This window comes from Coptis chinensis, chromosome 5 (assembly GCF_015680905.1).
Source record: "Coptis chinensis isolate HL-2020 chromosome 5, ASM1568090v1, whole genome shotgun sequence".
Lineage (NCBI taxonomy): Eukaryota > Viridiplantae > Streptophyta > Magnoliopsida > Ranunculales > Ranunculaceae > Coptis > Coptis chinensis.
Genome location: NC_141460.1, coordinates 23,031,468 through 23,054,283, shown reverse-complemented (window position 1 = coordinate 23,054,283; position 22,816 = coordinate 23,031,468). Strand labels below are relative to the sequence as shown.

The window sequence follows — 22,816 nt, the reverse complement described above, 5'->3', positions numbered from 1 at the left end:
ATAAGTTCTCACAAGGAATGTGTCAAGACATATAACACTCTGATTTTTCCACTCAAGTTTGCTAACTCACATGTGAAGTGGGCACACGTTTCCCCATAATCTCAATGACAATCCAAAGAAGCCGAGGTTGATCAAATACATCTACCACTTACTATCACACCAACCTATTCCTAATTAAGCTAGAGGTCTTTATTAGATGATACGGTTTTTAGGTGATGGTTTAAGAAGGAAGGAAATGGATATTCAAAGAGACAAATCGGAGATAATAAGGTATTCAAAATATATAACTAGAGAAAACCTTGTTCTTACTTTGCTTCTACACTTTGTTTCTATCCTTAGCCCTTTTGTTTCTGCTTTTGACTCTTTTGATTATGTTTTTGGAGTTCTAACTTTTTATTTTATTTTTTTTCTTTGGATGGAAACTTTCATTTCATTTCTTTTTCTATTTATTTTTTTTTTGAAGCAACTAACTAATTTTTGTTTGCACAGGTTTTTCTCTTCTTTTTTCTTCACTCATCCTATTTCTCAGATTTATCCAGATAGTTAGGCTGATTTTATTTTTTATTTTGTTTTATTGGGTATATGATTTGTGGTTTGTTAAAAGGCTAATGAAAAAGCTCAATGGGGTGACTAGCGGGAAAATATACTTAGATAAGAATTTATGTCTATATCGATCCAAAGAGAGCCTAAATTCTCGCTTAGGATATGGTATAGTGATCAAGCAAATGGAAGTATGATTTCTCTACTCGGATTTGATTACTCGCTTGTGTTATCACTCAGATATTAATTAATATGGGCTTTTTGGCTAGATGCTCACAGGATATGTATTAAGTACTCTAACCTAGGTGTTAGAAAAATAATGTCAAGTACAATCATAGATGCTCATGAAAAGATCTAATGTCTATTACCTACATATTAATCTAAGTTTCAAAAATTAAATCCTAATTCAAGTACTACGTGAGATTTCTAGACTAATATGATAATGGAAAAGGGAACGATACTATTATCACTAAGTGCATAATATAAACTATTTTTATGACTATTATATTGTTCTAATTTTTTTATGACAATTAATACGTAATATATAACCTAATATATGCTTAAGCATTTACAACGTGTTTCTATACCACCCCCAAACAAAATCATGTTTTTGTCCCCAAAGTATGGAATGAAAATAAAAGATAGGGAGTACCATAGAAATGTGTTCATAAATAAGAGCACCTGAAAAAGAAAGTTAATCTATACTAATATAAAGAAACAAAAACATACGCAACTCCTATATGAGTTCCTCCCATTATGGGGATAACATTAAATAATAAATAGCGCTTAGGACATAAGTGGACTCTAACATAAATAAAAGAATGCCATATGTTCAAAAATCAAGCATGCACAATTTCGTGACTCCTATAGGATTAGCTTTTGAAATTCCATGAAGTAGTGAAATTTCACGAAATTAAGGTACTTTATTACATTATGCATCCCAATTAAATCAACAAGGCCCATGGGTTATATATTTCGATACTTATACATGAAATTTTAATACGTGAACGTACAATGTGCTAAAATTAAAAATACCACCCCCAAACAATTTGGGAGAAAGGGGTTAATGAAATAATTTAATAGCACAATTAAATTACGTAAGTAACTAACCTAGACTCTATAAGAGTAAACATGACAATCAAAAGGGTGGCAAAAACTTTTGAAATGAAAGACCAAAATACGCTACCCCTAAACAAAATTTGAAAACTCTTTTTAAATTTGAAATTTTTTGTGGCCTATACTCTAGAAAGGTAGTATTGTACAAAAAATTAGGTATTTTAAAGTCAAATTCCCTAAACTTACTAATATATGTTTATGTTTTTAATTTATTTAATATTTATAGGTTATATTTTTAGAAAAACAAAATTACAAGGAAGAAATAAATATGGAACTCACTCCATTGAGAAACACTACTCAAACAATGAGAAAAAATGCAAGAGATGAATACATGAGTCACATGAAATGTGGACTAAGGATCTGGCACTTACAACCACAGTCCAAAAGGAGGGTCTGGTTATCTTAATGGTTCACTCCCATAAAATAAGATTGGAATGGAGTGCATCGAAGAATAAAATGAATCTTTTATAGTCAGATACTCGAGACTTTATCTAAAACTTGTATTAACATGCAGTTTACCATATATCAAAAACCTAAAGAGTTATGGATCTTTCCATAAATAATTAACACGGAATGCACCCCCAAACAGAATTAGACAATAAGATTTCTTCGGGAGTAGCTTAGTGGAATGAGAGTGAAGTCTGATGGACCTAGAACCTAACCGAGCATGCAATTTCTTCTTTTTCCTTCAACGAAAGGGTGTCCAAGTGAATGATCGTGAGAAAATGGATGGTTGTGGAAAATATGTTAAATGTGGATAAGTGTTAGAAGGAAGGGATGGAAATAATGAAAATGTGGGTTTTGCACAAAACTCATTAAAAAGGTATGATTGTACTATCTCACATTTGAAAATGAAGGGATCGGCTGGCTTGTCCTTAGGTATTATTTCCATATCAGATGGGTTTAAAAAATCATGAACCACAGGAGAAACAATAAGGTCAAGTGCACACTCAAGGTTCCTTTGAAAAGGTGGAGGGAGGGAAATCGAGGTGGTGGTAAATGATAAGATTTTATAAGGGATTAGCTCAGGTGGATGATGGTCTGGTGGTGCTCTAGGTAGTTCTTGAGTGGGTGGATCATCACAGGCTCTTAGAAACTTGTTGAATTCCTTATATAGGTTGTTCGCATCCACATAATTATGGTATTCATCTACAGCTTTGAGGAATTCCTCTATCTCATCCATTATGAGATTGATTCTATCTCCTATAGGGTTAGAAGGCTAGGTGGAAAATTCTTCCTCTATTTCAGTTATGAGCAGGGAGTCAAAATTATGATCTTTGTCTTCTTCCATAAGAGGGGTATTTACTAGTTTGGGCATGAAAACATTAGCCGCACTAATGTGAGATACACAACTCTCAATGGACTTTACTTCTCCTTCTACATGCAAACCTAGTTGTCCATGATTAATTCTAAACATGTTAACCCCCATAAAAACATTTCCAAAGGAAAAAGTCATTGATCCATCCCGGCAATTAATTTGGGTATTGGTGGTTGCCAAGAAGGGACACCCTAAGATGATAGGAATAGAATCATGAGCAACTTCTGTGTCAAAAATAACGAAGTTCGCTCGGTAGTAAAATCCTAAACTTTCACGAGAATATTTTCAATGATACCCTTAGGTTACATAATAGAACGATTGGCTAACTACAAAGTCATTTTGGTTGGACGACCGTGGTTTATATAAATAAAAAGGGAGTAAGTTAACACTTGCCACCAGGTCTAATAGTGTAGTTGTGATGAAGTAATCTCCCAAGGTGCATTGTACAATAGGACGACTGTGGTCCTTGTACTTAACAATTCTATTAAGTTTAGAGAAAGAGGGATATTGTTCAGTTAAAAATGTTTTTTGGGGTATGTTGGTTTTCCTCTTCGTGGTGCACAACTCTTTTAGAAACTTAGCATGTCCAAGTAGACTTTTTATAGCATCTAGAAAAGGTAGGTTTATAGTAAGAATTTTAAACACTTCCCTAATATCATCAAAATTCTCGTCTTTTTTAGACACAACTAGTCTGTGGGGAAACTGTGGCTTTTCTCTAATAAGGGTCAACAATTGCCCATATTAATCTATTACATAACTTGCTCACCTTCTCCAAGATAGTTTTTGGTAAAACAAAAGTGCTAGCCCAGTATGTTTGAAAGGATGATAAGACTGATTTGACTAGATGTACTCTTCCTACTCTATTCAAGTATTTATTGTTCCAATTTGAGATACATCATGTTATTTTTTCAATGAGAGGGAGGCAGTCTCTAATACCTAGTCTTGTTACAGTTAGAGGCAAACCGAGGTATGTGACTGGAGGAGTGACAATCGAGATGTTCTGTGGACTTACCGAACTACACCGCAGACTTCTACTTAGGAAACTCCATTTTCACTAGCTTATGGTGTGGAACCAATGAACTACACCCGTACTAAGGTGGTGAAGGAGGGTTCGAACTGGGGCATACTGTCAAGGGATTTGAACTTGGCAGAAAAGAAAAGAGACACAATGTGAATCAGGTTGGAGGAGTACCACAGGCATTTGCAAAGACAGTATAACAAGAGAGTGAAGTCGTGACAATTTCAGGCAGGAGATTCAGTGCTCCACAGAGTGACTCCTAGCACCAGGAAAGAGAATAATAGAAAGTTGGCTCCAAATAGGGAAGGACCATATACGGTGATAGATAAAGGAGGGGTGGGAACTTACAAGTTAGAGATAGTTGGAGGGAAGTTAATAGAGAGACCATGGAATGTAACACTGTTGAAAAAGTTTCATGCTTGAATGTAACATAAGTCTAGTATGACTAGAGTTGTTTGCAACATAAATAATACAACGACATTTTTGAGATGGAAATACAAAGAGTAACGAGACCCCAGAGAGTGTAACACAACTTGGGGCAAGTAGAGTTGCCCCAGAGCTAACACTACACCAAAATAGGCTATTTGTAATGGTTATAGAGCGTTGGTATTATTTTTTGTAACGCTTAAAATACGTTGCAAGTTTGGCATGGGTAATGTGTTACAAATTTTTGCAACGGTTTTTAAGCGTTGCAGACACTCTTGTACTAATGGTTAACAACCATTACTTAATTTACTTTGCAACGGTTTTTCACATCTTCGACTGGGAGCTCTCTTGTTCAATTGTAACGATTTTGTAACGGTTTCTGACCATTGGGAACCATTTAAATTTAATTAAAAATAATAATTCCAATTTTCTCCACATTTACAGGGGTCCTAAACCTACACAAAAGATGTTTTACCAAATTTTGCAATACAACATTATCCTTCAAAATTTCCAATACAACACTTTCTTAGAAATTTTATTTACACATAAAAACTAAACAAAAAATTTCAAGTTTGTAGTATCTTGCAATTCAAACCAAATAAAGCACGACATTAATACAAATCAAACTTCCACTTTGTAGCTACATACTATGGAGCAATCTTTGTCTGACTTCAAAACAGTGTAAAGCACACTTCTTCTGACCGAGTGGGTTAACCTTTGTCTGACTTCAAAATGCTATGCACCATAATGTCGCTCCCAACACGCACTTTGTCACTATTTTTTGTGCAGGAGCACAAGGATACATGAGCTGGAATATTTAAATTCCATTTCAAATATCTATGATATTTAAAAGAGTGTGTTAAAGAAAAAGTAAGTCCAAATGCAAACTAACCTGAAACCATGTCAGAATCACAACTAGACATAACAATCATGCTAACTTGCATAACTAGATTACCCAAAAAAAAACTTGCATAACCACATCAGACAAAACAATAAATTAAGTTATAGTTATTTTCATATGCATAATGCATTACTTACCCATTAGTTAAAGTAAAAATGACTTAATTTTCTAGAAATATAACAATGAGAATATGCCTGCATCTTAAATTTTTAATCAGTAACTTGGACAGGAAAAAAGATACGAGGGTTTAACTGTATGGAACAAATCTATTACCATGTTCTAGTAATCAGAAAAACAACCTATTAATTGCAGTATGTACATGTAAGATTAGAGTCTCTGTAAGAAAATTTCTTCCATTGTTGTTAATGGCCAAAGAGTTCAAAAAATGACCACTTCTTAATATAATATTACCATACGGCTAAAAGGTTCAAAGGAAAAAGGAACACCAAAAGATATACTCAAACTTTTACAAAGAAAATTATGAGTACATGACAAGGAAATTCAGAAAGTTCAAACAACAATCAACAAGCAAATGAACCATATGAACAGACCACCCCCCCCCCCCCTCCCCCCCGCTCTTTCAGCAACTCACACGCATATTACATAGACACTTGAACAGAACCCACCCATTTCTAACACACAAAAACTGGAAACAAACCCTCCACCCTTTGAACACATCAGATACAGTCATACTTGAAGTAAATTCTCCACCTTTTAACAAACACACCACGTACTTCTAACACACAAAAATTGGAAACAGACCCTCCACCCTTTGAACACATCAGATACACAGTCATATCTGAAGTAAATTCTCCACCTTTTAACACACACATGGAAATCAGACCCCCCAGACACAAACAAGAAACAGTTTGAAAATGATACTCCCCAACCCTTTTAACCCAAATCTAAAACAACACCTCCCCTCCTTCAAACACGCACACAACATAGAAAGCTTATTAGAACAGTTACACATACAACAAATGTATTTACCAAAAAAAACTCACTCATTACAATTGGTAATTAAGTAGTTAACAATGAATACAAAAATAAAAAAAAAAAACAAAGGGTCACACGGAATAATAAGCATATAAACAGGCCTTGGGCCATATTTTCCGTAAAAGAAATGCACTCACCTCCAAGTGATGCAGCAACAACAATAGAGCCAACAATAGATCCATCAACACTTGCCACAACAGCAAACCCACTTGCTCGAATGACAAGGACAAGAGTGCCCAAGGTATGCTAGAGCACTAGATCCTGCAACAATTACTGGAGCAGCCAGACCTGTTCAAGAATGGAATATAGCATAAAAACATTGATGCTGATCGACTTAGACTATGATTGAAATCATCATAATAAATCTCTTGTCAATCACATGATGAATATTAATTACTAAAGGCTAACTTTCTACGAGCATAATCATTTCAATGATGATTCAATACTAATGATATACCTCGAAGAGACATAACCAAATGTACATGGCAAAGATAATATCAGTAGCATCCCTATTAGTCTAAGCTCATTTTCCAATCCAAACAAAAGTGACCTTTGAAAAGCATTTTCTTCTTAATTTGTGCATGGGTTAAACAAAAGTATATTTCTTTGTTTATAAGATACTAACGGGTCTTCCTAGTTTCCTAACAGCTCTTTGGCTCCTCCCACTAAAATCGGGGAACGAAAAAGAATAATGCTTGTTAAATCTAGACAACTTCATACCAATTTCACCAATAATTAAATATAAATACACATTCATAACATGAAAGACATACAACTCCAATATGCTCATTTGCTGAAGATGTCACATTGGTTTCCTCAAGCGCATGCCACCCTTTCGAATCTATTTCCATGACTCTACATAAACCACAAAATTAATAATCATGACTAGACACATTTTTTATTTTTCTAAAATGCCCATCATTCAAAAACTAAAAAAGTGTGCAAAACTAGTTCCCACTATAGTACCTGAAAATGGGGTGAGCAAACCAAAGTCCTCATGGATCCAGAGTTGAGAATTGTAATAAGTGATGGAATCACAATTGCTTACATCAACTAATTTGTCTTTACATAAACCTTCAAATTTAATCCTAATTTTCATTCGACCATTATTCTTACAAAACTTTGAGGTTTTAAATCTTTGTGGAATTGATCCTATGAGTTTGATGCACATAAAAAAAAAAGCAATGAGAAGGAAATTAATGCATTTGGAATTGGAAGAAAAGAGGCTAGTTGCGAAGATAAAGAGGACTGCCAAAATAGGAAAAAAGGCAAGGTACGTGGGGCTCATTGCAGCATATAACAACAGAAGTTCAAAAATTAAAAGTGTGAAGAAGTACGTCAAGTCAAAGTGAAACAAATCTAGTTATTTTACCCACACCCTAATTCGAGTTCTCAACTTGATGAAAATGAGGGAAAGAAACAACTAGACCAATAAGAACAACAATAACTTTCAAATTTCCCTCAAACAACTTCAGAATTCTACTGATAAGACTATTAACACCACTCCACACTCCGAAACCAAAATGAGAGCAACAAGCAAGCTACAAATGTGAAGAAACCTAACTAAAAAGAAGATGACACGACTTTGGGATTAAAATCTTAATGCCAATGAGAAAAAGTGTTATGAACTTGATATGAACAATGCTAATATGATTAAACCTTACTCCATACCGCTATTGTGCGAAACTCACATCTGAAACCCAAACCTGACATGAAAACCCCAAACCACGTCTTCCCATAATTTTTCTGGTATCCCATGATTTATCACTTGCCACACCATCCCAAACAAAAAGAAATATCAAAGTTTTTTTTTACATGGTGAAACAATTGATGAATAATACCTTGAAAAAGCCCCAATCACAGCAAGAGTAGTTAGCAAGGTCTTGGATGACTTGTTCTTGTGCTAAACTTTGATCGATAACAGTATCATTCTGTGGAAACACTTTCATAACGTTGATCTCTTAAAGTTTCAAAATTTGGTAGCTAAAGCTTAGAAATCGTGCAACTGTGAGAGAGAAGATAACAAAACCGTAGAATTGTGGAGAGAGTACTAGCGGCTGTGGAGAGAAAGAGATGTTTTCTATTTACATACATATGAGCGCGATTTCTTTTTTGTTTCCCTCTTTTCGGAATTTAAAAGTTGTTTTGGTTTTTTGGATTTCTAACACTTATCACACAGTTTTAAACGTTAGAAATTAATTATTGAAACTCATGCGAATTTAAGTAACACTTAACAACATTCCCAACGTTTAAAAGGCGTAGGCGACTTACCAACGGTAAAAAACTCTTACAAAGCAAAAAAGGTGCGTGTTACAAATATCCTGTTATGGTGTAGTGTAAAATGCAAATTAGGGGCAAACTGAGTTGCCCCAAACTTTCAGAGTGCAGTCTAAAGGGATGGGAACACCCCTCCTCGAGCCTAGCTATGGGGCATGAAGAAATGTCCTCAACGCTTAGAGATAGAGGGAGCAAGTCACCATACAATGAGAAAAATAATGATATAGGGAAATACAATACCATGCAGAGAAAAGGGATACGGAGAGTAAATGTGAAACAACGTAAAGGCAATATAATATTGTAGTCTCAACAGGTCAAGCAAATTACATAAACCATATTCTGAAGTTATCCAAACTTATAGAGCCAGGATTGGCTTAATAAGGCAAACGACATATGCAAAGTATATAGATTCAAAAGAAAAACACAAGCACATAAAGCAGACTAAGATAATAGTATTGCTTAGTTTCACCAAGTAGATACAATAATGTAAAGCAAATTGCAAGTCTCAAACAAAGGGGAAAAAATAAACATAAGTTCTAAGTAACAACGACACTAGGCGAATCTAGGCCTGCACAACTTCTGAGTTGCGGACCTCCATAGAAGTTTCGTCCACAACGGTCGCATCGACTGGAAGGTCAATTGGAGCAGGGATAGTGGTAGAAGAAGACCCAATGTCGAGACCTGGAAAGTGAGGCAAGGTTGAGTTCTTCTCAGGAAGGAGGAGACCTTCCATGGTTAGGCAAGCGTGTTTCTCTCTGAATTTCTTAGCCACCCATTTCTCGGCTTGGGCCTGGAAGCACAACCGGAGCTTCGCCATGTTCTCTTGGTGCTATAGACAGAGTACCACCGTGCTTTTTGCGTGTTGCTGGACAAGCGAGTTAGTGGTTTCCTTATGTTAAAGAAGGAGGGTTTCGTGTTGCTTGCTCAGGCGATCATTCACACAATCCAAGAACTGTTGGTGTGCCACTTCAGAATTTTTTAGTTCGTCTTCAGCCTTGAATTTATACAATACCGCGACATCATACTCCTTCTGCAGATGGCCGCAAGTAGCCTACAGCCCATCGGGTCCGCCCACTTCATTCTCTAGTGCCTCCACCTTAGCCAGAGATCCAAATAGTCCATGGATCATATAAAAGACATCCAGACTCACCTGGGAAAGGAGAAGAGGGTTAGAGAAGAAAAAAGTAAAGGGAAAATGCAATACTAAAGATAGATACCTTCTCCCAGTTGGTGTACAAGGAGGTTCGGTGTTGCTTAAACAAACCTCCCTCTGCATGAGCGATGTCCCAAGTAAGATGGGAATCGTAGAACAAAGCTGAGGTAACAACTAAATTCTCTAGAGCAGAATCCTCCATGTTCACCTCGCGGTTGCAGATTTTGTAGGTGGGGCAGAAAACTTCTATTGCGACCCCTTTCCGCTGGAAGTGTTAAGTTCCTTCTTGGAACGACGAACCCGAGGGGAAGAATAGTCAGTAGGTTTTGCAGATACCATAGTACGACTCCGTTTATGGGGTGTTTCCCAAGGAAAGATTTCCTTAAGAGAGGGGCCTCCATAGTTGAGGGAACCTCCACGGTAAGAGAGACTTCCACCACCTCATCATCTGAATTGCTGTCAAACAGCTTAATCTTGGTGATGTCCTTGGTGGGGTTTATAGAGTCCACTGATAGAGTCTCAGGAGATATGTATTGGTCTTCCCAAGTAGAGATCGATTGGAAGGATGGGATAGCTTATAAGTTTTTGGATATTCTGATCACCGAGACGCTTCTAGAAGGTAAGAAGAACACTGCATCTCACTACACTTATCAAAACTCGCTGAGGAGGAATCAGTTGGCAGTTTCGCAATGGATAGCATACAATCTTATAGGCTCAGCCAAACCTTCTGATATCAATAAGAGTATTCTGCACATTCTTTGGATTCTACAAGAGTAGAAAAATAGTTTCTATGTAGTTCATTTCATTAGGGAGCAACTCCGTAAAGTCCGTAAGACTTATGCTTCTCTCCTTGTGATTGCAACTCTTATCATGCAACAATGGGATTTTGACCTTCTTGACGACACAGTGGAAGTTGAGTACGCTACGGCAGGTCCTATCTATGCCCACTGTGTCTAGCAATACTGGCGTCATCCAACATCTAGAGTAGCCAAGCACGTTCGTGCTAGTTTATTATTGCATAGTGATTGTATTGGGTGTGTTATTCATCTTAGATCATTTGTTAGGAGGAAAGGGGTTGATGGTTGGAAAACCTCTTTCTAAACTTTCTAATCTTTCGTTAACTTGTTCTTGATGCTTAAATGGTAGAAAACACTAGTTCTTTCATTGAATGACTAAAATATAAATAAAACTATTGATTTAATAGTGAAAACATGTATAGAATGGTTTAGTTGGGATAGCTTGCTCACATAGTTATACTCATTTGAACATGTCAAATGAGTATGACTAGTGTTTTGGGGGTTTTGATGCAAAATTATAAGAAGTAATGAGGTACAAGACAAGGTTGAAAATTTTGTATTGAAGACAATAAGAACTTGATTCATCAACCAAAGCTTGAAGAACATGAAAATGAAAAACACTTAATTTAAAAGCAATAAAAACAAATAAAGACAATAATAAAAACTAATTATATTAAAACAAGTAAAATGCTACTTGGCTTGTCAATCCAAGATGGTTCTAAAAGTGAGCCATCTCTTCGCTTATATAGTGTGAAGAGATTAACCCTTTTAGCCCTCTAATTTCTTAGACTTTAAGAAACCTAAATCTAGAAATTTCTGTACCTTTCTTTAGTGGAGTGGGCCTTGGGCCTAAACCCATGTCTGATAGCAGCTTTAGCATTTTGTCTTCTGCAGCTTCCTTTGTAGAGTCTAGGTCTTGGAAGGAGTTGGGTCTTGATCATAGCAGTCTTAGAATGATGTTTTAGGCCTTCGACTTTTTAGGTCCTTCAATTGACTTTGACCTTTGACTTTTAGCACTTTCTCATGATCTTTCTAATTGGTCCCTTTGAGGCTCCTTTCGACTCTAGAATGCATACTTTGAGGTTTCTGGTTCTAGAATAGTCTTGTAACCTTAAAGGAAATAATAAGGTGGTTATTCTACGTTATTGATCATAATATTTACTTAATTGAAACATTGCAAGGGGATAAAAATACATATTTTAGGCCTGATCAACTACCCCTAAACAACATTTTGCTTGTCCCCAAGCAAATATGTGAAATTAAAACAGAATAAGTCAAATATGTGTTTATTATACTAATCTCATTTCGCAGAGTGTGATTACATTGACCATATGCAACAAGGCCTTAAACCACTAGGAATTCCCTAGTGGAGGAGTTTAAGCCTCGTGAGAGTTTTCCAGAGAAAGTACTCACAAACTTCCTCTATCTAATACAAAGGGTCTTGTTTCCTTGTTATTCTCATAAGTTTATACATCTTATTAGCGGGGGAATAAGGAAAAGCTCCTTTGAACTCATAATAACATATACACAGTAATTTAATCATCTAAAGATAAACGTGCAAAACATGAGCAATGGAATGCAAACGCAGAGTCATTTTTGAAACCTTTGGGGAGCGTTTTTAAGATGGGTTCTCACAAGGGTGTGTTATATTCACAACTCTGATAGATTCACTCAAGGTTCATTTTCTCAAGTACAGAAGGCACTTATATTCCTCACATACACGAACGACGTCCAAAGAAACCTGGGTCGATTGATCACAATATCCACATACTATCACACCATCCTATTCCTAGTTGAGCTAGAGGTATTTTATTACTGGGCTAAGGTAGTGGTTTAGAAATAAAAAAGAAGGAAAAACATACTATAATAAGTTGAGAAATTGGGTCTTTAGGATATTTGTAACTAGAGAAGAACCTCATTTTGTTCTTTTGCTTCCGAATTTGTGATTCATTATTTAGCCCTTTAACTTTGTGACTCCATATGATTTTGATTTTGAGGAGTTCTAAATTTGCTTTTGTTTCTTTTGAAATCAACTCCTTTTGATTTTGAACTTTTAGGAGATTAACACTACAAGAAAAAAGGTTTTATATCACTGTTAAGAACAGTCACAGAAAGTCTTTTGTCACTGTTTTTTTCCCAAAACCGTGACGGAGTGAGAGTCATTTATTTTTTTCCCAAAACCGTCACAAATACTCTTTGAAGAACAGTCACAAAAAAGTTGAAAAAAGTCATAATATAACCACCTTTTAGTGATGGTTTTTACTGAATAATGATAAACGTTTTCCACAACAGTCATCAAAAGTAACCCTTTTATAGCTATTTTCACAAAACTGTGACAAATGGTTAAATTTTTTACAAAAAAAAAAATAAAAAATTAAAACAAAAATTCACTAAATTGGTTTTGCACTCCATATCTCTACCGAATGCCTATACACCTTTAAAAAAATCTTAACAAATATAATCAATTAAATTTCCAAATATCATTCACAAACACTAATTCCATTGAACCAATCAAATCCAAACAAGACTTAGATAATTGTTACATGTATTTAAATAAAAATCAAAATTAAACATCCCAAAAGTTAAAAAATAAATCATCCTAGCCCGCGGGAATCGTCACATGAATTTAAACACACTTATCGTTCATTTTGAGCATAATCATCAACACGTTCTTAGATGAAGCCAACAAACTCGTATCCTTGCTTTTTAGAGTAGTACACTTCTAACACGACTACAATACTCCGGAGTACCCCACAAATACCGTTAGTATAGCTCCCTTAACAATTCTCTATGATATTCAATCCCTCTTGTAAGTAAAACAATTAGTGAGCATAAGTCAAAACTTCTATAATGTAGAAATTACAAGGCAATACCTTGAACAATTTTATAAGATTCTTGTTTGAATCAAATAGATTAACAAGTGCAAATTTCAAAATATAGAGAAAATAATGAATAATTTCAGTGAACTTAGAAAATGTGAAAGAAAATATACCTTCAGCAAGACAACGGCTACAAGCACATGCCCTTCTTCTTCCTACCGAATACCTTGTTCCCTAACCTGAAAGATTTAATCAATTCAGAGGTATCTATAGTCCATACAATAGTTGAAAATTAAAAGCCAATTCACCAATGCTACACACTAAAATTGTGAACTGGTACAAGTTTAATCCTATTTTGAGAATGTAGTTTTCGTGAATAAGATCTTCCATTTGTTTCTTTAGCATCATATTTTCCTAGCAGAAATAAAGAGATCATAAGTTCAAGATGCTCTAAAACTAAACCATCATCTACTGCATTTGTATTTAAAGTGGGGATCACAGTGTCAACAATTAGCCCTCACCTTGTGCAAATCGTTTGCGGCCGCAGCACCAGCCTTGGTCTAAATAGACTTCTCCAAAATCTCCAGCACCTTTGAAGCACGGGCTTTTACATCATCTATGTCAGAGGCACTTGTCATTTCATTCACAAACAGTTCAACCCACTCCACACCATTTTTTGGGAGATTATTGACTCGTATATCTTCAAAAAGTACAACATTTTCTCCATTATATTCTATACATGCAGATGTCGCACCGAAGCACGAGGGTTGCGATTCTCAAATAAGCAAGAATAATCAAGAGAGAATCTACTTTAGAGTAGCCTACTTAACAAGGTTTTGCTTGCTGAAAGTGCAATGCACCATTGGCATATTGTGAGCTAATGGCCTTATGTTTCCCTTCACATAAGATAATGGTTTTTCTTATTTTCCCCCTTGAGAATAAAAGAAACAATTTCAGCATGAGAATTCACACTCACGTCTCTTCTCTCTCTTTTGAAGGATGAAAAACTCCTTTTTATTATCATTATTAGTAACCATTAATTCCAAAAATCAAAGGGTACGAGTCTTCATACAAAGCAAAGGATAGTAATATTTTTTAAATATATATACGGTATAACCAAGAGGAAAGCCCACAAGTAAACTATTGGGGACTATTTCAATCCCTATTTTTTTGTTTAATGAGCGCCATCCTAATTTCCTTCATCTTGAAGTGGTGGTGGGTCCTGGACTGAACAGCCGAGGAAGTTCAGGCTTATTCACTTGTGAGGTTTTAAAGATGGACAATTTTTATAATATATAACCAGAAGTTACTGACAAAATCTAAAATAGAAAACTTTTAGAGAATAGTGGCTTCAATATCCAGATTTAAAAGCGTGGTCGCTTTTAGCAACCAAACCAAACTTACATTAAAAGGGAATAAAACATATAACACGCTTAGACCAACTTGCATGGATCCTTTCTATACCTTGTGTTGGTAGATCAAGATTGATTATTTGCGCCAGATGCATATCTTTGAGTCTCTCTCAACATAACCTAGACCAAGTTCATTCAAACTCTTGATGGCAGTATCTAAGTCCTCAGATTCATTGAGTGCTTTCTCAAGAAGCTGAAGAGAGTATTCTACGTTAGCAGACAAGTCATATTGACATATATACATTTACTGGGAACACTCAGCAGCAACTGGGGAAATGTAATTGTTGAACTTAAATAAAGAAAAGATAAAATGACCAAAATCCTCAAATTTACAAACACATACACAACAGAACATACACATACACCTTGAGTTAGAGCTAGCAAATTAAAAGGGAAAAAAAACCTTTAGAATAACTAACCTAGTTTAATTGGTCGATACAAAGCAATCAACTTGACAGTTCTCTTACCCTTTTCTCATCCTCCATCTCGAAGTTAGAGCAGTGACACACAGACGAGGATGAACAGAATAAAGGGCTCACCTTTAAATGAGACACTTCTCTTATCCCTTTCGATCTCGTCCTCCATCTTTACATTCTTCTCAAGTATACACTATTGTACCAAAAAAACCCTCATCTGATCAACATAAAAAAAATTATCCCTGAATCAAGTTACTGATGAACTATTATGAATGGTGGAAAAGAAATTGAATAAATTTTAATTTAGAAATCAAGTTACTGATTAACTATTATGAGCAAAGAATTCAACAACAACGAAATATGCCAGAGAACTTATAATAACTATTAGCAATAATTAACTTTGCACAGATAGATTGTGAGCATTAATCAAAGTAGTGAGACGTACGTATTTCTACTCAAATTTCTCCTTAAATGCGTTGTGTTTTCACCTCACCAGTTCAAAAATCTCAAAATAGTAAATTAACTTTTCAGTGCATAACCAAAAGCAATCCATTTCATATTAAAAAAAAAAGCAAGATCAGTTTTCAATTCACAATTTAAAGAAACCTAGAAAGCAAAATCATCTGAAGTAACTGATAAGAGCCCAAAACTGTAGTTTTAACCCCTTAATAATCATACTGTTAGACCAATTATGTGAATAATAAGTAAGAGTTAATACTGATTACGTGTTTTTATGCATTTCAGGCTTCAAAGTCCATTATGTGCAGAAATGTGCCACTTTAGCGAGATAAAGGAGCAAAAGTCGTGAGAACTTCGAATGCCATATCTTGGGACTCAGACCTCGGAATGAGGCCTACCTTATGTCAAAACGACCGGCTCGGAAAGAGCTTTGCAATGGTCCAAGCCATGACCCAATCAGAGGAGCAGAAGTAGACGAAAAGTCTGTGGAAGCCAACTGCAGCTGAAGAGGCCTTTTTGGACTGAAAGAATTGGGTTTTGGGCCTGATTCTCTGGCCCAAAACATGGCTCCAAGCCCATGCACAATTTTTGGATCTGAATGTATAAAAACAAAAGCTTAGCTCTTTGTTAATGGCAGTTAGGTTAGGTAGATAGTTAGACCTAGATTAGTTAGCCTCCATTAATTAGTTTTAGAACTTAGTTTAATTAGTTTCAATTCATTGTATTAGATTAAACCTTTGAATCTTGTTCTTCATTTGATTAGATCAATAAAGTAGTATTTTTTTATCAATTTCGATTTTTGTCATTTCCATTTCTAGATCTAATTTCAATTCTTGTTCTTATTTCATTTTAGTCATTAATTTAGATTTCATTATTGTTTAATTAAGTAAATTTCAATGCTTTATATTATGTTTAGATTTAATTTAAATGGAAATGATTATGAATGATTCAAGGCTAAACCTCCATTAGAGGGGGTTGAGAAACCTTGATGAAAGCTTGATTCCAATTATCGGAGATTGTCGTAATTTCCTTTCCACTCTAGAAACGTTTAGTTCACCATGAGAATGGGTTTAATCGTTCACATGCTAATTATTAATTGGTAGAAATGTCATGTGTAATTAGGGATTAGAAAGAACCGATTGTTACTGCGTAGCGATTCAATTCGGATTACTGACGACTGTCGCTAGTGGATTAAGTTGAGTTAAGGTGGAATCAATCCCCTCTAACTCCTTATCATAGAATCAACGTAGCATTCCCTTTAGTTGTCCGATAATCGACTAGTTGCATTTAGGTGGGTAGTTGCATCTTAGTCTAATTCCCTTCAGTAAAGCTCTCATTGACTTAAGACTGATTTCTTAGACTTAGAAAACAATCCATGCTAGGGAACTAGGAGTGGAACGAACTTCCTACTCCACTTAGTGCAATTTGCATCGAGAGTATAAGCTTTGATAATTGAGTGTAAAAGAATAGTTTTAGTTTACTTACATATTGAATTCATCGTTCATTTCGTAGGTAAACTATTCATTTTATAGTTATCAGTAACGTACCATCTTCACGGAAATCGAAGGATGTTGTTATTTTGATTCGCGATTAGAAAATGAAAGACTTATTAATGAATTGGGCACACAAAGAATGAGAGAGAGAATGATCGAACATCCACTACGAGGTCAAATTATAGTTTGAGATAGATACTGAGATACATGTTTCTTTCGGAGACAGTTTTGAGAGAGTGGTGATCGTGGGGAAGCAACTTCACTAATTTTCATGGGCCTTAGTCGTGAGCCTGTGAAGACCAATTGTTACTGATTTGGTTAGGGCAGTGACAAATAATGGCCCGGGTATACAATTGTGCATTAGCGGAAAACAAAACACTACTTGTCACATTTTTCACTGTGTGGGTGACAAAAGACCTTCTAGAAACAATCACAAAAACCTTTTTATGCCATTTGTGACCGTTTCAAATAGAACTGTCACAAATAACATTTTAAAACAGTCACAAAAACCTTTTTTTTTACTAGTGATTTCAATTTTTGAATCTTTTCTTTCTTTTCTTTTTGAAGCTTTTAACTATTCTGTTTTTGTACAAGACCTTCTATTCTCTTTTTACTATTCATCTAATTCTCAACTAGTCAGCTGGGTATGCTTTCTATTGTGTGTAGTTACGGTTCAGGGATTGATGGCAAAGCAATAAAAAGGTTTAATAAATTATGAAGGCTCAAAAGAGGAACTAGATAAAAACTATCTTTTTGGGTTTTTAACGTTTTTTTGGCTATATCGATCAAAAAATGGCCTAAATTCTATCATAGGATATGGCGTGCTAATCAAGCAAGTGGACGTGTTAACTTTCTATCCAGACATCCTTTGTGTCATCACTCAATAATCATTCAGATGAGGCTTTTGGCTAGATTCTCACAGGATATGGAACTTAATTATTCTAATCTCGGCTTCGAAAACTTATTGCTATATACAATCAATGATATTGATGCATGTTATTCATGAAAAATGCAGAAACTATTGTATTTATATTAGTCTGAGTTTGAAGAATGAATTTTTACTCTACTGCTATAATGAGACTTTTAAACCATTTGTTCATCATATAAAAGGAAAACAAGACTTTTAGAACTAAATAGACAAATATTTTTGGTCTTTTTGAAATTTTTTTACAGAAAGAAAGAAATATGGAAATATACTTAATATATCTAATATAAAAAATGTTATATAATAAATGACTAGTTTTTATAGAATGTTACTATACCACCCCCAAACAGAAATATGCTTTGTCATCAAAGTATGAAGAAAAGAAAAGAGATTACCATAGGAACATAAGCAAAAATGGTAGTAACCTGTACTTTGTTCTTCGTGATGAGAATATACCACCCCCAAACAAGTTTAGAGCGTGGTTTGATAGATATAAAACAAGAATCCCTGGGTTTATCTAAAAAGTATATTACGTAATTATTCTAACATGAAATTTTTAGGGTTTTGGATTTATTTAGGAAACATGCATAGTGTATAAATAAGAAAATTTCAACATGATGTATTTGTTTATCCTTCTCCTCATATACTAAAATCTCATAAAAATCAACATAAACATGCATCCATACATACTACATCTATACTACTACGAGTGCAGAAGGTAAATACATGTACTAAAACGAAAATAAACTATGTGGACACTAGGGAACTGCCTAGTCATAATCCATGCGGGGTAACTAATTACGTCGAGACGAACTCAAACTACTCCTATCTTTTCCCTCTCGTCCTGCTCTCCAGTCATAGGAGCCTGTGGAACTATCTCATCTCTCAGCTCCTAAAACATCTGGAGAGTGCAGGACTGAAAGTCACACTGCTCTTGCTGAATTGTACTCAACTACTAATGTAGTTAACTTTGACCCTAATGAATGAATCTCAAAGCCTCTATAGGTCGCGTGAACTGAGACAAAGCTCCTAGAGCAAAGTAGTCTACTGGAGGTGGAGGTGGAGCGGCGTCGTGCTGAACGCAGTGAAGGTAGACAGGAATGAATGTGACGGACTTTACCCCCACAAAGTCACTCAGAACTGCTTCTCCCCAGAGCAGTACTCTGTCTAGACTGAGAACGTTCGCCTCATAGGAAAGAAAAAATACAGAACCCATTCTTTCGGGTCTGTAAGATCCAAAGAATGTGAAGGATCAACTTACCTATATCCGAAGGCTTCATCATCCCCACTGGGTTGTGCGTAATCCAAGTTGCCACTACTAACTAGTTCTTCCTCAAAGGAGTCTACCTAGTACAGGTGGGACCAGTGATGTACTCGCCCTCTAACACAGTCGCATGCTTCAAATCGAACACTGTGTCATAGAACTTCTAACTCTTGGGGACCTTGTGTCCTGCTTCGATACCCAAAACCGACCCAATTGACTACCTAGTCAACTCATTCGAGCCTCCCCCAAACGAAATGGTAACCAAACCTTCATTTTTGCGAGCTAAGTCATGATAGAGAGCTTGAACAAGAGAAGGGGAGTAATGACCAAAAGGTTCTAGCAAAAGTGGCCTCCAACCTCTTCTAAGGATCTCTCCCTTTAAGAAAACATAAAAAACCCCCGTATCAAATAGATATGAAAAATCCACCTCGGGTACAATCTTTTTATTGGCAGCCATGGGTAGATCTTTTATTCAATTGAAAGTGGATATGAGGTGGGGTGAAGGTTTTCTAGAATTTGTAGGAAAGGTTTTGGATTTGGTGAACAAAGAGGCGCTGCGCGGGTTTATGAGGCACGAGCGCGGGCCGAGTTAATTTTTGTGAGTTAGGGTTTTGTGTGAAAGAGAAGGTGAGTCAGGCGGTCGCGCGCTTTGATTTTAAGCCCACGTACGACCATCGGTGTTAGATTTTTAGGGTTTTTAAAGTTTTGGCCCAAGTCCATATGAAATTCAAAAATACCGAAAGGGTCTTGTTCCTTCTCGTAACTCATAAAATGCAAATCCCTGCTTCGTTACCAGTCCGATTTGGACAAACAAACTATCTAAATGTCAAGCACAAAAAATCATATCCAACAATATATCGCATGCTTTGATCCAAGGGTGTATGACACACAAGATGATCGATGAACGCCTTGAAGCGTGAAGATGACATAAGTTGTATACACGAATGAGCTCTAAAAAGATAATAGAGTGTGCCAACTTGAAGCAAAGGTGTACGAATAATGGAATGAATAAAAAAGAATGTTACAAGAGCAAAAGGATCAGATGGTGGAAAAAATATACAAACATGAAATTAAAGACTAATTAATGTTTTTGGATTAAATTTTGCAAAACTATAAAATAGTGGGTCATTTTTAGTTAGATTCCAAAGACTCAAGTCAATCCCAACCAGATGGTTTGATTATTCTGTTAAGTTGGGCTTTGTGTTTTGGTGTAAGACACATGTAGACTGTAAATATTGAACCCTTGCTTATCGGCTGAAGTCCAGGGCAATCTGGTGTTTGACATATCAAACACCAATTCTCCTTGACTTCACGTCGTCTGCGCGCGTAGGAACTTTTTCCTACACCAGGTGTGATGGTGTGAATTTTCTTCCAGATATCAAGTTGAATATCAATCGAAAGAGATGCAAAAACTTCATAATCAGAGGGTACATGTCTCCATTGAGCATTACTCGGTGGAGAAGAACAGTTTTTAGACATTTTGAAAGGTTTGTAGAAAGGGGGGAGAAAAGAAATTTTTGAAATTTTTTCAATTTTTGGCAGCTGAAATTTTTTTACAATTTTTGAGTGTTTTAACATCAGATTCTCGAGACAATAATAGAGAGGTGCATAATATAGAATTAAACAGATCATGGTTTCACTTTGGGTTACACCATTTGTTTAATTATAGAATTCGTCGCCTCATCGAGGTTTTTTTTTTTTTTTTTTTTTCTTGTTTTTCTTAAAAGGTATCTCTAACAAAATAGAGGGTTTTTGCAAGAAGATAAAATCATACGTTTATCCAGTATTATTTTGGTTACTCTGGGACGTAAGATTTTAAATTTTTATATTCTCAAGTTTTTGAAAACTATGGAGAGATGTTTTTAAGATACTCGTACTCAAGAGTTGTGATTCTAAACGCTAATTTTTGAAAAACAAACCATAACAGGTAATCTCATGCAACTTTCATGTCAGTTCTGGGGCGAACCCAATCCAAATAGACAGAGCTTTAGTTGTACGAGATTGGGGGATTTACTACGCAAGACATGGAATGTCCTGACCCATGCGAGTAGAGTAGTGATATAGGTGACCATTAATAAAAAAAACTGGTCTTAAATCGCCCCTAGATTATGTTTTTCTAGGGGTTTGTCCGTGTAGAATCCATTGCCCATTTTGAAACAAAAATCACATGACTAGTGTTGTATCGAGAATCCTCTATTATAAGCACTAAAAAAACCAAGAACTTATGTAAAAACAACAAGGAAAAGCTATTTTTAACAAAAAAAATATAAAATAAAGAAAAATAAAAATGTATACTTGCTCCATAAAGGTGCACTACTCAAACTACGAGTGAAAGTGCAAACAAGGAATATGCAAGGTATACATGGACTCAAGGCTCTGGCACTTACAACCACACAGTAGAGGGTCCAATTACCTTTTATGATGTATTCCATAGAAGCAGATGTAAAAGGATGAATGGATTGGAAATACATCACAGAAAAAAGGACTTAATCCTCATAGATAGATAGCATCGTGGAGAATGGTTTCTTCTACATCTGTAGACCATAACTCATGATAATGTTTTAAGCGCTGACCATTAACTTGGAAGTGTTGTTATCCTTGTAATCCTTCAAAGTGATAGCCCCATATGGGGTGACTGTAGTGATCTTCTAAGGACCAGTCCATCGAGTATTTAGTTTTCCTAGAAATAGATGCAACTTTGAGTTATAAAATAAAACATTTTGACCAATTTTGAAATCTTTTTGTAAAATATCCTTGTCATGAATTCTTTTCACGTTGGTTTTGTAATCTTTTGATAGATGATACGCATCATTTCGAATTTCTTCAATTTCATTTATTTGTAGTTTACACTTTTCACTTGCCACATTGAGATTGTAATTAAGGTTTTTTATTCTCCAGAGGGCGCGATGCTCTAGTTTCATTGGCAGATGACAAAGTTTTCTAAAGATAAGTCTGTAGGGTGACATCCCTATAAGTGTTTTAAAAGTGGTTCGGTATACCTATAAGGCATCATTTAGACGGAGAGACCAGTCTTTCCTATTTGGATTAATTGTTTTCTCGAAGATACATTTAATCTCTCGATTAGAGACTTCCATTTGACTATTTGTTTGGGGATGATATGGAGTTGCAACCTTGTGGGTTACTCCATAATTTTTCATGACATGTTCAAAGACTCGATTACAAAAATGTGACCCTCCATCACTAATGATGGCTTTTGGAACACCAAATCTTGAAAATATGTTTTCTTTTATAAAAGACATTACAGTTTTGTTATCATTGTTACGACATGGTATGGTCTCGATCCATTTGGATACATAGTCTATGGCGACTAAGATGTAGATGAAAACGTAAGATGTGGGAAAGGGTCCCATGAAAACGATGCCCCACAAATAAAAAATCTCCACAATAAGAATAGGATTTAGGGTTTCATGTTACGTTTAGAGATGCGACCAAGGTGTTGGCAATGAAGGCAAGCTTTACAATGAT

At 35.6% G+C, this 22,816-nt stretch overlaps 1 long non-coding RNA gene across 1 annotated transcript; it reads right to left on the bottom strand.

The window, feature by feature from the left end:
* Positions 1–6,258: 6,258 nt before the first annotated feature.
* LOC147497118 (uncharacterized) lies at positions 6,259–8,479 on the bottom strand. The gene is made up of 3 exons (XR_015194349.1): positions 8,157–8,479; positions 7,089–7,170; positions 6,259–6,603 (listed from the first exon to the last, which is right to left on the bottom strand). It is a non-coding gene; the product is annotated as an uncharacterized LOC147497118 (long non-coding RNA).
* Positions 8,480–22,816: the final 14,337 nt, after the last annotated feature.